Source organism: Eschrichtius robustus, chromosome 18 (assembly GCF_028021215.1).
Source record: "Eschrichtius robustus isolate mEscRob2 chromosome 18, mEscRob2.pri, whole genome shotgun sequence".
NCBI lineage: Eukaryota > Metazoa > Chordata > Mammalia > Artiodactyla > Eschrichtiidae > Eschrichtius > Eschrichtius robustus.
In genome coordinates, this window is record NC_090841.1 from 79180158 (window position 1) to 79194610 (window position 14453).

The 14453-nt window shown below is 46.0% G+C and overlaps 1 pseudogene; it reads right to left on the reverse strand.

The window, feature by feature from the left end:
• Nucleotides 1-2949: 2949 nt before the first annotated feature.
• On the reverse strand, nt 2950-5396 carry LOC137751887 (proteasome activator complex subunit 1 pseudogene; annotated as a pseudogene).
• Between the last annotated feature and the right edge of the window lie 9057 nt (nt 5397-14453).

Here is a 14453-nt window from a genome sequence, read left to right on the forward strand (position 1 = left end):
CAGTACTGTACAGTACAGTACACAAAAGCACAACCACTTGTAGAGGATGCACGGACGTGACAACGTACGCCATACACGTGAACTAACTTACGTGATTGGACATGCGAACGCAAGTTCGCATCTTTGAAAGTTCACAACTTGAAGGTTTGTGTGTAGGGGACTTACTGTACTTTAATTGTAAGTTAACAAGGGGTTACAAAAATTATGCCGAGAGGCCTCTGATACCCACAGGCCAGTTTCCTCTATGGTTAGATATCACATAACCACACTGCAATATCCAAACCAGGAAATGTACGTTGTCGCAATGTGCTAGGTGCCATGTCATCACCTGTGTAGATTTCTGTATAGGACTATTCCCTCACTAGACAGATCTCCCACTGCTGCTCCTTTCTGTCACACAAAGGACTGTGGCAGGAACAGAGGTGGAGGGTAGAGGCAAGAAAGGGGCCCAGAAACTGCTCGTCTTCGTGGATACAATAGTTTTCATACGGCACGGCACCTGCTTCTGATAAGCCACAGCCCCATGACTAAACACGTCCTGCATACTTACCCTATAAGAGAAAGAGAAGAGCCTACAACAGGGTCTTTTTGACCGACACAGTCAGACAGTTTTACCCTGAGAGAAATGGTGGGAAGAGTGTTGACATGGATAATAGTATCTTGATTAAGAGAAGATTCCAGGGTACCACCAGGAGAGGCAGGTGACGGTGCTGGAGGGGAGGAGATTGGTTAATGATGCATGTTGTTGTTTTAGGTCCCCAGGCCCCGAAAGGTGTGCATACTAACGTAAAACACAAGACCAAATTACTTGTATTGTTATCTGCATATGTACCAAACCACCTGTTTGTCCAGCACCACTAAATGAAGTTGCCCCTCATGAGAATAAGTTGCCTAGACAAGTAAAGGTGAATACACCTTTAACACCTGGTGTATTCATTAGACCACTTAATGGAAATTTTTCTAAACTGAAATGTAAATCTCTCTGCTTCTTAAACAATATACCTCTTACTGAAATACACATTTCTTGTTGGCACACTCTGTGCTGGAAAGAACATCACCCCACTGTGTTTTTCCAAGGAACTAAGTTCTGGTAGCACTTCTGCGTCCATTGAGCTGAGTTGCTAACAGCCACATAGACTCATCAGTTCCCTTGCTCTTGAGGGTTGCTGTTCTGATCTAGAACCACCTAGAACCATCTAGAACAAACGACTCTGCGCTCCCCCCCCACCGACCCCTGCCCTCACTAGAGCAGCTTCTCCTTTATCTTACTATTTATTTTGTGGTATTAGAGACCTGCCTATGACTTTGTTTGAGAATAGGACATGTTGATGAGAAATATTTTGAAAACCAACAGATCAGACGATCTCTTTACGATCCTGTGAATCTACTTTGCCCTCAGCTAGGGCTCACAGCTGGAATATTGAGGTTCTCTAGGATCTTAAAGATTTTCCCAGTAGATATTGCAGCTGCTCATCACTCGGTCTCTCCCACGTGCTGTTTGTGATTTCTGGAGGGAACAGGATTCCAGCCAAAGACAACGGTCTGGCCCTGCCCCCTCCCCCCAGACCACAGACTCTGCTCTGAACAGCATTCCAGCTCCCTCTCACAAGGAAGGTAAAGCTCCCTCCATAAACATTGAACTTCAAACCACTGGAGACAAAATATGAACTGCTTGAACAAACAGTCAGGAAGTATCCAAGACTTGATTTTTTGGAAAAATCCCCCCCGTTGGCCCAGAGTGGAATGAGGAGACACCATGGTTGATGGATAAGGAGACATAGCTGTCTTTCTGTAAAATGAACAGATTCTCGGGTGACGTCACGCGCCCTCCACGGCTCCCCTCCTCCAGGACGGAGCTCTCGCTCTGTTCTGTCTGTGCCTGTTCACCCAACAGCACTGTACACACCGTCGTCTGTCTCTTTATTTTAAAAAAAAATCTCAGGTGAAGCAACTAGCAACTCCTCTTGCAGCTTCATTTCCTCATTTGTTGATGCAACAGAAACAAGCCACTGAATGTTATAGTTTAACAGAATCCCAGGCATCCATAATATTAAAAATTATATCTTTGATGTTATGAGATTAAAACTCTGGCCCACTCCCTGGATAATGGATCATATAATTATATTTCCTTTGAAACTCTTGTGTAATATTTCAGATTCTAAATAACACCCTCACCCATGGCCTAAATCAATGGGGAAGTATTAATAGCCAGGAAAATCAGTAAAGGAACCATCCTTAAAAAGTATATATAGGAAAGCTTTATTTTTGCCGGGTAAGCCTTTAATTCGGACATGATCTTTCACTGAAAGTAAAATTATGGTCCAAATGGTCAGGAAAACAAATTGTCTATGTGTGCTTTTGCTGGTCCACAGAAAGAAATAGGTTAAGGGTGACAGCTTTGGATGCTCTAAAATAATTAACTTTTTAAACTCATAAATTCTTATTTTATGGCTGCCTACAGATTAATGAACATCTGTTTAAAAGTGGAATTTTGCAAACCTGCCTCATTAACATTGTAAGATTGTATATCTTTACCAAAATTCTTTCCATCCACTTTCTAAGCCGATGACAAAACTCTTCTACGGATGGTGGGCCTTACACTCTGTTCCACTCTGAGGCTATTAAAGAATATTTTTAAAAGTTATATTTATCTTTTTTCCTCCCCAAAATGATAAAGAGCATCTTTGGTATTCTATGGTGTTATTTCGTATTTATAAATGACAAGATTATTCAGAGTTGCTTGCTGTCTATCAAAGATTAACCATCCAATCAGGGAAGACTGTGACCAAATTTGGGAGAAAAGCGATGACATTGCAGTTCGGTGACAGTAGCCGTGAGACTCACCAGGCCCCCTAGCTTGTCATCGGAGCACGCTGCTCCCCAAGGTCTACCCACTGCCCTGTTCTCCTGCAGGGCTTTCTGGTCAACCAGCTTCTCAGCTCCCTCAGGTCACAAGGTCTGCGCTAACCACAGCACCAGGCCACTCTCGCTGTCAAGCTTTGCCAGCCCACACGCGACCCCTGTGCAGACCAACGCAGAGATGGCACCTGGGACCAGCGGCAGATGGAGATACATGTCCATGAATTTGGGGTTCCTGCAAACACAAGAACCAAGAACAGCCCCCAAGAGAAAATGCAAGTGAGAGTTACTTTCGAGGTGAGGTTGGCAAGAGCCGTCCAATGACTGATGCTTGAAAAAGAGAGAGAAAAGGCCATGTTGCTAGCCAGTCCCAGGAGGGAAGAAGTGCCGTGGTGGCTGACGCCCGCCCCAGGTCTCCCGCTGAGCAGCGTGGCCTTCCGTGTAAGGCGGCCCTCCCCAGCCCCTCCTCGACTCCCCGGGAGAGGGAACCCCATCCACGCTCCTCTTCCTCCTCATGGATGCCGGCTTTCAATGGATACCTGGCCTGTACCCGGCCCTGAGTTGGCCCGTCACCTGGGCTGCCACCTGCACAGTCTCCTGCCATCCTCACCACCATCTCACAAAGAAGCAGAGCTCCTCACCTGCCTGCACAGAGGCAGAGACTCAGAATGTAAGTAACATGTCTGTGGTCACATGACTCCAAATCCGTGTCAGAACCAGTAAAAACCCAATGGCTGCCTGACAGCAGAACCGCCTGCCCCCTTCTGAGCTCAGACGCTGAGGTTTCCTTGGTCCTCTGGCCGAATCATCTGGTCACCAGCTGCCATCAGAGACTTCAGCCACCAGGGACGCCGTGCACACCTTTGAACGCAAAGGAAGTCTAAATACCCGTCTTCATAGTCTTTATCCAGATAACCTCTTTGTCTCAACAATTCTCAGCCATTAGTTAAGTTGTACGCCTTCACGGACATAAAAACATTCATAAAAAATTATGGACTTAATTTCCCACTTTGACCATTGGATAAAAAACACGTGAAATTCTAACATTTTTTGCATTCAAATGTACTCTTCTTAGGGGCAGGACAGGAATAAAGATGCAGACGTAGAGAATGGACTTGAGGACACAAGGAGGGGGAAGGGTAAGCTGGGACGAAGTGAGAGAGTGGCATGGACATATATACACTACCAAATGTAAAATAGAGAGCGAGTGGGAAGCAGCCGCATAGCACAGGGAGATCAGCTCGGTGCTTTGTGACCACCTAGAGGGGTGGGAGGGAGACACAAGAGGGAGGGGATATGGGGATAGATACGTATAGCTGATTCACTTTGTTATAAAGCAGAAACTAACACACCATTGTAAAGCAATTATACTCCAATAAAGATGTTTAAAAAAAAAAATGTACTCTTCTTTCTAGATGTTAATGATTACAAGCAGACAAACCTGAGTCCAAGTGTAACCTGAACAATAAAAGACCCGCCACAGTTCCCTTGGCTCATTGTCTGAAGTGCTGCGTTTGATGACCGGCTTCGATTTGCAGTCACCTTACAAACTCAGACCCTTACAAGGTACTGAAAATATTTGTTCTTATGTGCTTGGACACGTTTCTTTCTTTCTTTTTTTTTTTTTTTTTTTTGTTGTTGCGCAATGGTATGACTATATTTATTGTGCCTGGGAGGCAAGGTGAGGGAGAAATCTCAACAGACAGAAGGTGGGAAAAGTCTGGAGTCCCCTGTAAAAGTCAGGAAGGTCTCTGCTGGACCCATCACAGAATATGAGAGGAGGCCAAGAGATCACTCCCTTTGTTTCTCCCCTGGGCTTCTTGAGCTTCTCAAAGTTCTTCAGGATGATGTCGTAGAACACAGTATAAGCCTTGCGGATCTCCATGACCATCAGCCGGACATCCCAGTACTCTGCGTCATCCAGCTGGTGCACCCGTCGCCGATAATCACCCACGTGGGGCTGCTTAGCTGCTTTGGTCATGGCATCAGAGCGCTCAGAGAAATATTTGGAGATTTGAGTGTGGAAGCCTTCCAGCTTGCTGTGAAGGGTGGTCGTCAGCTCAAACACCTTCTCCTGGACAGCCACTCCAACACTGTCCCCATCCTCAATCTGAGGCATCTGCAGCTGCAGCCAGGTGGTGACCAGGCTGAGCTTCTCAGCGACATCCTTGATCTCAGGCTTCAGGCGCTGCAGGAGGACCACGATCTTCTCATTGCAGTTCACTGGGCCACAAAGAGGACCTCTGTCTTCATCTCCCTCTTTCTTCTTTTCATGCTTGCCTTCCCTCTCCTGCTGTTTCTTCCCCTGCTGCTTCTCTTTCTCCTTGACTGGACCAGGCCCTGGGATGTCCAGGGGGCCTTCAGATTGCTCAGGTCGGCTTCACTGAGAGCTGGCTCCTTCAGAAATGCATCCAACTCAGAAATCTTCTTGGGGAAATAGCTCCCGAGCGGGTTCTCTGTCTTAGTACATAGGTCTTCACGGAACACAGCCACCTTGGCTTGGGCTTCGGGCAGGACCCTGAGCGTGGCCATGGCCCGGGCGGGGTTCTAGCGCGGCCCGCGGAGTCAGGACTGGGCCCGGGGAAGGGAAAGCGAAAGCAGCACTCGCTCCCGCCCCGCATGGCCCTCCTGGGGAGTCGGGGTTCTGGAAGAGGCGGGGTGGGGGGGGGGTGCAGACCGCAGAGAGGCGAGGAGCCGAGGGGCGCCGGGAGAGGACCCAGCTGGGGCTCCCCCTAGACCCGGAGAGGCACGTTTCCGGCGCCCCGCCTCCCCCGGCGCCGCCCATCTTTCGACTCGGACACGTTTATTTCAATCATAGTTTAGTATTGAAGTAAAGATGGAAGGAATTCCATTTGCCATTTTGGCATCTTGTTTCAAAGACTTTGAGGAAATTAGAATTCCAACATGATGAAAAGTTAACGTGTGTATCCCAAACGGTACATATCGTGTGAAACTTGGAAGGGGAGAGAGAGCGCGCTATAAATGCATAATTAAATGTACTCCTCAGAAACTCATTTTCAAACTACGGGCAGTGTTTCAATTTCACCAACATTTTGGTCTTGTTCAGGGAGGGGAGCACAGGCCTCTGGAAATGCAATTCTAATCCTGGCCTTTCCGGAATCCTCTATCATCTGAACCTATAACCGGTCTTTACTTTGCTGTGCTTTGCTCATGGGACCATGTGAAGTTAATGCCAAAAGGAATGTAGCGTTTCATTAAAAACTGTGTTAAGCTGTTACTCTAGTATATGAGTAAAATCATTCAAGAAGCATAAAATGCAAGGGCTAAAGAGACCTCAGAATCCACTTAACTCAGTCACCTCATGTTATAGGCAGAAACTGAAGCTGGGAGACACGGGCTCGTTCAAGGGGGTGCGGCCGACTTATCTCGTTGCTGACGGGGTGCCAGATGGTGGGGAAGCGTAGGATTGGATGGGATCTGGAGACCCAGGTGTGGGTTGTAACTCTTGCCGCTTCCTGGCTCTTGGGCTATTACCTCCCTGGGTCTCAGTGTTCTCATCTGTATAATGAAGATGTGACTTATTTTACAGACATTAAACAGAAAGCTGTATGTAAAATGCCTGGTTTACGGAGTAGACACATGGAAATGTTCTTTTTTCCTTTTAGAAAATGTTATTTCTAAAAGCATCTCGAGCTGGCAGATGTGATGGGACGAGTCTGTCTGACTTCAGTCTTGCGTCATCCTGTTCCACTGATCAGCTGTATCGTTTGGTGCTGCCCTTCCTTGGGCAACCCTAGGTGCTGTTACATAGGGTCACCGCGGAAGGCATGCTATTCCATGATAAGATCCAGTGATTGTTCCTGGAGGGCTGATCTCCTAGATGTACCCGAATATATGAGTTCCCCAAATGACACCCCTTCTGGGCCCATGGGTTGACGATGTATATGGCTTCTCCTGCTTGTTGATGACTTATTAGTTTAGAATGCATTTGTCCTTCCCAAATCCAGCTTTGCAACCTTTAATACTGATGACCTCCCACCTGCCATAAACCCAGAGTTGCAGTGGAGATTTCCAATACCCCTGGAGAGTAGCAAGAATCTTCTGGTCTTTCTGTGAATTAAGGGCTCCTCATTCTCTAGATAGTCAAGGAAATGAAGAGCTTAAGTTTCCAAAATGCCAAAGAGTTTTAAAACTTTTCTCCCCCTTGTTACAAGGAAATTTCTGTCCATCACAGAAAACTCCCCAATCCAGAGAAACATACAGAAGAAAATGAAAATCATCCATATGCCTACCAACCAGAGATGATTACCAGTTTTTTTCACATTTGGGATCATAATGTAATAGAGATTCTAACACACTTTCTTATTTAATATTTGATGTAAGGCCAGCTTTTTCTATTGCCATTAAATATTCTTCTACAATATCTTCCTTTAGTAGCTGTAGCATAACATATCTGTGTTTGGCAGGGCAGACACTAAAATAAAAGACATTTTCATGAAACCATGAGCAATCAAAGGAAAAATTAGTGCCCTTGTCTTGAATGGATTAACTATACTGTGGATCAATTAACCTGAGCAACCAGTCTTTGATATATCATGAAATCTGGGGCAGGGAGGACATGCAATATTTCTGTTAAGTTTTAAATAATATGTGACGTAACTTGATAGTACAATAGGCTAATATATAACTCAATCTAAAAAAGGCAGCCTCTTTTTATAATTAAGCAAACCAATAGAACAAAGGCACAGGAAGTACTTTAAAATATATATAATTATGGAAGACAAGAGCCATTTCAGAGAAAACAGGAAGAGTGTGCAGGCATGATTAGCCTAAGCGTGGAGACAAGAAAGCCACCATGATGTGTGAGGTCTACTTCCTGTGGTCCAGGAATTGGTGCTTAGCTGGGGCGGGGGGTGGTGAGAGCAGGGATGGGGGCCACAAGCTGGCGGTCAGCATTCCCATCCTGCTGAATGACTCCCGGGCTCTTGTTCATCTCAAATACTTTTTTTTTTTAATTGAAGTATAGTTGATTTACAATGTAGTGTTCACAGAGCACTGAGCTGAGCTCCCTGTGCTATACAGCAGGTCCCCACTAGCTTTCTATTTTACATGGTGGTGTATTTATGTCAAACCTAATCTCCCAATTCGTCCCACCCTCCCTTTCCCCCCCGTGTCCACACATCCATTCTCTACGTCTATGTCTCTATTCCTGCCCTACAAATAGGTTCATCTGTACCATTTTTCTAGACCTAGATGGGGGGGAGGGTGGTAGGGAAGTCCAAGAGGGAGGGGATATAGGTATACATATAGCTGATTCACTTCATTGTATAGCAGAAACTAACACAACGTTGTAAAGCAATTTTACTCCAATAAAAAAAAAATAGAAAAAAACAATGTTGTGTTAATTTCTGCTGTACAGCAAAGTGATTTGTTGTAGATATATATACATTCTTTTTTAAATATTCTTTTCCATTATCACAGGATATTGAATATAGTTTTCTGTGCTACACAGCAGGACCTTGTTTATCCATGCTTGATGAATAGCTGGGATGTGGCAGCTTGGGAACACAGAGTTGCAGGGCTGACCTCTGCTCTCCAGGACGCAGGTGTGGTGGGACAGGCAGGAGACAGACCCCGGGTGACATCGCCATCCTGGATGAAGGGTTTGGGGCTCGCAGGGGGCTTTCGGGGTAGGGGTGTTCTCCCAGAGGCATGATCTGAACCAATGCACAGAATGAGCTGCACAGCTGAACAAGCAGAAGGATGGCCAGCACCCATCTGAGTCCCAGAGGAGGACGGAGGACAGCACCAATCCTGAGTCGTGGTCAGGATCCCCTTGCCACCTTCCCTGCGGCTCAGGCATCCTCTTGGACCCCGGCCTCCCCCAAAACGTTCACAGTCACCATTCAGGATGGGCTCACGGAGGCAGAGAATGGGACTCAGCTGACACCTGAGGGCCGATCTGGGTTGCACACACACCTGTTTGCAAATCTGGTCTAAACCCTTCTCACTTGGAACAATTGCATGTTCCATTCGCTTCACTCTTTACTCTGAGAAAAGTCCCTGCTGATCTGGGTGGTGACGTCAGAGCTACAGCCACTCTGCAGCTGTAACTTGAGAGGCGCGACTGGCTGGGGCCCCTGCGGCCCCGGAGTCACAGGCATGTGAGACACCAGCCCTGCAGCTCCCCACGCTGTGGGATTTCTTTCTGAATGTTGCTATAGAACCAGCACAGGTAAAACACCTTCAGCAACAAGAGCCCGCGCAGTTTACAGACAGAATATTACCTTAGTGATACCAAGACCGGCACACGCAGACACACAGCAAAATAGAGCTTCTCTTCTACACAATTTTGAAACTGATTGAAAAGTTTGAAATTGGAAAGCTTGTATTTTAATATGAAAGGGTATTTTTTTTGTTGGTGTTGGTGGTGGTTTTTTTGTCTTGGAGACGCTGTTTAGACCTGCCCTCTACAGACACTTTTGCTTGGAGATGTTGTCAACCATCAACTCACCCCCAGCATCGATGACACGTGTTCTTTCTCAGCTTTGTTTCCACTCCAGGCACGTGGCAAAGCCACTGACTACATATCTAGGGCTGCAGTGGGGACCACTGATCTGGAGGCTCTCTTCTGGGAAATAGGGGGATGTCACGCACCCCGCAAAGTCTCCGCACCTGTGCTCTTTGCCAGGTAACTCAGGAATGCAGGAATGGGGGCGGATCCTGAGAACCGTCGGGGTAGTGTATGTACATGGCAATCTGCGGGTTTATCTCAGAACAGAGGATTTGCGCCCTTGATGTGATAAATACAACATTGCTTAGGTCGGAGGCACCCAAATGAGGTGATAGCTCCCCAAGATTCCGCCGTTCTTCACGCCTTGCTTCCAAGAAATAGCTGTGTGGAGTAGGGAAAGCCCTAACCAGACTTAGCCCTCAGGGCTTCCGTTCCTTTAGAAAGGACGAAGGCTTTCAGAGATCCCTCCTGGCTGTGATACTATGTGATGAGATGAGTTAGAACTGTTAGATGTTATTATGAATAGTTATACTGGTCCACAGGCCTACTCTGCAACGTAACTGCCCCTAAGGGCTTTGGAAATGGTCCCTTGAAGAATAATCCATGGAAGATCCCTGGAGTGACATAAGTACTACCAGAGTGTGAAGCAGGGTCCTTGCCTGCTGCGCCCCCGGATGCTGCTGGGACGTCCAAGCTGAGCTGGGGAACGGGTGCACTGGGAGAAAGCCACCTGGCATCTTGAGGGCTGCAGGAGGGCGTCTGCGGGCCGGCCGGGCATTGTCTGGAGCGGGGAGAGCTTCCCTTCCCTCCCCCTCCCCTGGGTCTGGCTAGTTCCTGCCAATCCTTCAGGCGTGGCCCTAGACACCCCTCTGGCAGAACGCTTTTTCTGCGTAGCACTTGCCATGTTGCTGGACTCATCCTTTCTGCCAAGTCTCTTGGGGGTAGGTCTGTTCCCCACTACGTCCGTCCCCTGCCTGGCACAGAGTTTGGCCCCTAGAGGACAGCCCGTGGCCTAGGGACCGGTCAGTGCCAGCCCTAGGCTCCGCCCGCTGGGGCGCTGGCTGAGGGGCACAGCCCAGGCACCCCTCGGCAGGACCCCACGGCCACGGAGAACGTGGGAAACACTGTTACCAAACGCCTGTGATTCGCTCTCATCCTGGGACGAGTCATCTCGAGGAAAAGATAAACAGCCCCTGCTCCACTCGACATTGGGAATTGGGCAGAAACTGTTGGTTTTTCACTCCAGTCACTGAACTCCTAGTGGAGTCGGGGCTTGAAGCTTCCGAAGCGTGCTTGGGTGCCAGCCTGGCACTCAGATTCCTTGTGGACAGAGGGCCAAGAGAGGAGTCATGGGAACAGAATTGGCATCCACTTCTCTACACTCCTGTCTCCCTGGAGAGGATTTTTAGGGCAGCGAGGCAGGGACACGCCGAGAAAGTGAAGGGGAAGAAGCACGTGGCCTCAAGCTTCCCTGTAGAACACACTGCAGAGATGCTAAGAAATTCCAGTGTATGTCTTCACTTTAAGAAAAAACATAAATAGACTGTATTTTTAGTACAGTTTTAGATTTATAGAAAAATTGACTGGAAAATACAGAGTTCCCATAACTAACCACTCACACCCGGGGCAGTTTCCCCTGTTAATAATATCTTGCATTGATGTGGTCCATTTGTGACAATGGACGAGCCAATGCTGATACTTTATTATTAACTAAAGTCCCTAGTTTACATTAGGGTTCACTCATTGTGTTGTACATCCTATGGTTTTAGACAAATGTATAGTGATATGTATCCACCGTATAGTATCATGCAGGACAGTTTCACTGCCCTAGAAGTCTGTACTCCACACATTCATCCCTCTTCCAACCAAACCCCTGGGGGCCACTCATCTTTTACTGTCTCCATAGTTTTGCCTCTTCCAGGATGTCATGTAGTTGGAATCATACAGTGTGTAGCCTTTTCAGACTGGCTTCTTTCACTTAGTACCATGCATTTAAGATTCCTCCACGGAATTAACATATACACACTACTATATATGAAATAGATAACCAACAAGGACCTGCTGTATAACACAGGGAACTATACTCAATATTATGTAATAACTTATAAGAGAAAAGAATCTGAAAAATAATATATATATATTCATATATATATGAAACTGAATTGCTGTGCTGTACACCTGAAACTTACATGATGTTGTAAATCAACTATACTTCAATAAAATTTTTTTTTTTTTTAAAAGAAGTAAACGTGAGAACTCTGGGCAAAAAAAGAAAAAAAAAAAAAATCCCTCCATGCCAGCATGCCAGTTTGTGGATTGATAGCTCATTTCTCTTAATCAATCACCAAATAATATTCCATTGACTGAATGGACAAAGTCTGTTGACCTGTCTTCTCTTTTGAAATGAAGAAAATGACAATTTGGAGGGAGGTAAAAAGAAAATGCTTTCTTCATCCATTAGGTTTTTTTCTTTTGTTTCTCTTCTCTATTGCCTTGTACCAAAGTAATAAAATGCTTAAATGTAATGAAACTGGAAGTTGGTGAACAGCGGGGTCACTAAAGTGTAAGCTTGTACGTCCCTGTTTTGGTGGTAGGGCTGCCCCAAGGGTACATATATATACTCTGTGACCTCACTTATTAAAAATAGAGCCGTAGGCCAGGTCCCCACTGCCCTCTCACAAGACGGCCTGGAACACGGCCTCCAACTGCTGCATTGCATTCTGCAAAAATGCTCCAGGGTACAAGTCATTCGATGTGCTTCATTCACCACTCATCTCCCCAACTCTGCTAGACCTAAAGTTAGGCAGACACACTGAGTCCTTGACGGAATCTCCAGCACCGAGGTGTCCGGCCTGAGTCCTGGGCAAGGCACACTGGCCAGACGCCTGCTGGATGATACCAAGCTTCCCTGCCTGACCTGCCAACACTGAGCCACTGGCCGTCTCCTGTCAGGTTTTCATTTCAAACTATGCAATACTTTGTTCTGTAAAAGCCATTTGAATGCAAGGCTTTTAGTGAGTGTTACTCAGATAACTCACAGGAAAACAAAACAGATCTCAAAACACGTGCAAATTCTAGCCTGAGTGTGGTCCCCCATCCCGTGCTTCGGAAAGAATCCAGCCTTTCCCATATTTGGGAAGGATGTGAATTATGTGTGGTGCCCGAGAGAAAGCATTGGTGGCTGGGTGCCCACCCCGGGTGACTGACGGCCGTGAAACCCAAGACAGGGCAAGGGAAGCCCAGGGTGGAGAGCAGGCTGGCAGGTGGGGCTCAGGACCCCCCGTGGGAACCGTAGGAAGAGGCAGCCCCTCCAATCACCTTGGATCCACTGGGCAAGCTCACCTGCCTTGTCCCTGCCTCCGGTTCACCCTCTGTCCACCCATCTTCCCCGGGCAGCTGCACATTCCTGAGCAGGGAGATCCTGGGTCAGCTGATATTTGACCAAAGGTTTATGCACGTATGCGACTTTAGTGCAGCACATTTTTTTATTTCTGAAGAAACCACTATGTTCTGTGGAGTTCCAAGGCATGGGAGTGCTTTACACACCATCTGCCCCAAATATTTGCTCATTTGGTTTCTTTGTAACACCCTCTCTGGAAATCCTCTTATTATTATAATACCCTTTCTGGAAAATCACCCATAGAACTTTAAACTTTGCTTACTTACTAGGTAATAAAATAAATAACTCTTGTTTATTTCTTCCCCTTTTTATTTCCAGGATAAGAAAACATTTATTTCCTTTGTTAAGTCCCTTTCTTGGGGAATTCCATACTTAAAACCTTCATCAAATAGTTCAAACTTGTCTATTTTCTGATCTAAAAGATGGAAAACTATTTTTTCTATCAACTTTCATTGCTTTTAAGAGAATCTATCAAGTTATCCTTACCAATACATTTATTGTTTAGTTTTACCCAGAAAGAGCTGACTAAGTGACCAGCTTTGGTGCCAGAGCATTTAGCTGTTTTTAGAGATGCCTAGAATGAACTTTTCAGACATCCTCTTTCTTTGTTTTTCATGTCTGAAGACAATTTGCAATTCTTCATCCTATTGGGTCCCATGGTCCTATTAACTTCTTATTTTTAAAGGTTAAGGGAACATCACAAGTGCCAGAGTGAATGTGGCCGTGGCCATGAAATGATAAGAGTTCATTACGAGAATATCAAAATAGCTGTCCCAGGAAAGGAAGGCAGGTGTGAACGTTATTGATTCCCTGAATCCAATGACATTTCCAAACAGGAAGTACATGTCAATTGTATAAGTCAAGGCTTCAGCCCACACAGTTTTGTTTTCTTTTAATTAAGGGGGAAAATGACCTTACCCCTCCGCAGGGGTTGCCCTCGGAGCGTCTTAATTTACAGCCGTGAGAGCGAAGCTCATCTTACTTTGCTGGTGCGTTTCCTCCCCGGATGGGTCTTTGGGTAACACTTTTGGGGCGACCATATGCTCAGTGGACAATATCCACTTACTGCGGTGATTCCTTTTCTGCATGGAGTGTCTGGATAAATTCATTACCTACAGAAAGTGATTTTTCCCAAGTACAGGAACCACAGTAATACTATACCTCTACATTTCAATACTAACTAAAGAGTTTTGAAATTTTCATTCTCTTCACTGGTTTCTTCTCCACATTGGCGTTTCCGAATCCTAACATTGTTCTCATACACAGAAACCAAACACATGCAGAGTCAGGCTTCCTTTCACATAACCCACCTGCCCTGCCCAGGGCGGTTCACCCCGCCCAGGAATGCAGCGTCCCATTTCAGTACGTAGTTTAGGCTTTCCTTTTTATTTCAGGGAAGAGTGATTAAAGTTTAGTTTTTACCCTTTATGTCATTGCTTTCTTCTTTAGGAAATTCTGTTATACTTATTCTGAAACTTCTTTGCCTATGGTCTAAATTTTTCCACTTTTTCTTGAATTCCTTCTTTTTGATTTTAAAACATTCCCTTCTTTTCACCTTCTATGAAGGCACTATTTCTCCTAATTTAGATCTCCTTTCTAAAATGATTTTTTCTCTTCATCCCTTCCTACTGGCACCACCTTCCCAAGATGCACTAATTCTGAGTTATGTCATTCTTTACTGTCTTCTGTTATTTCCGTCACCTCATTCGGTTCACGTTG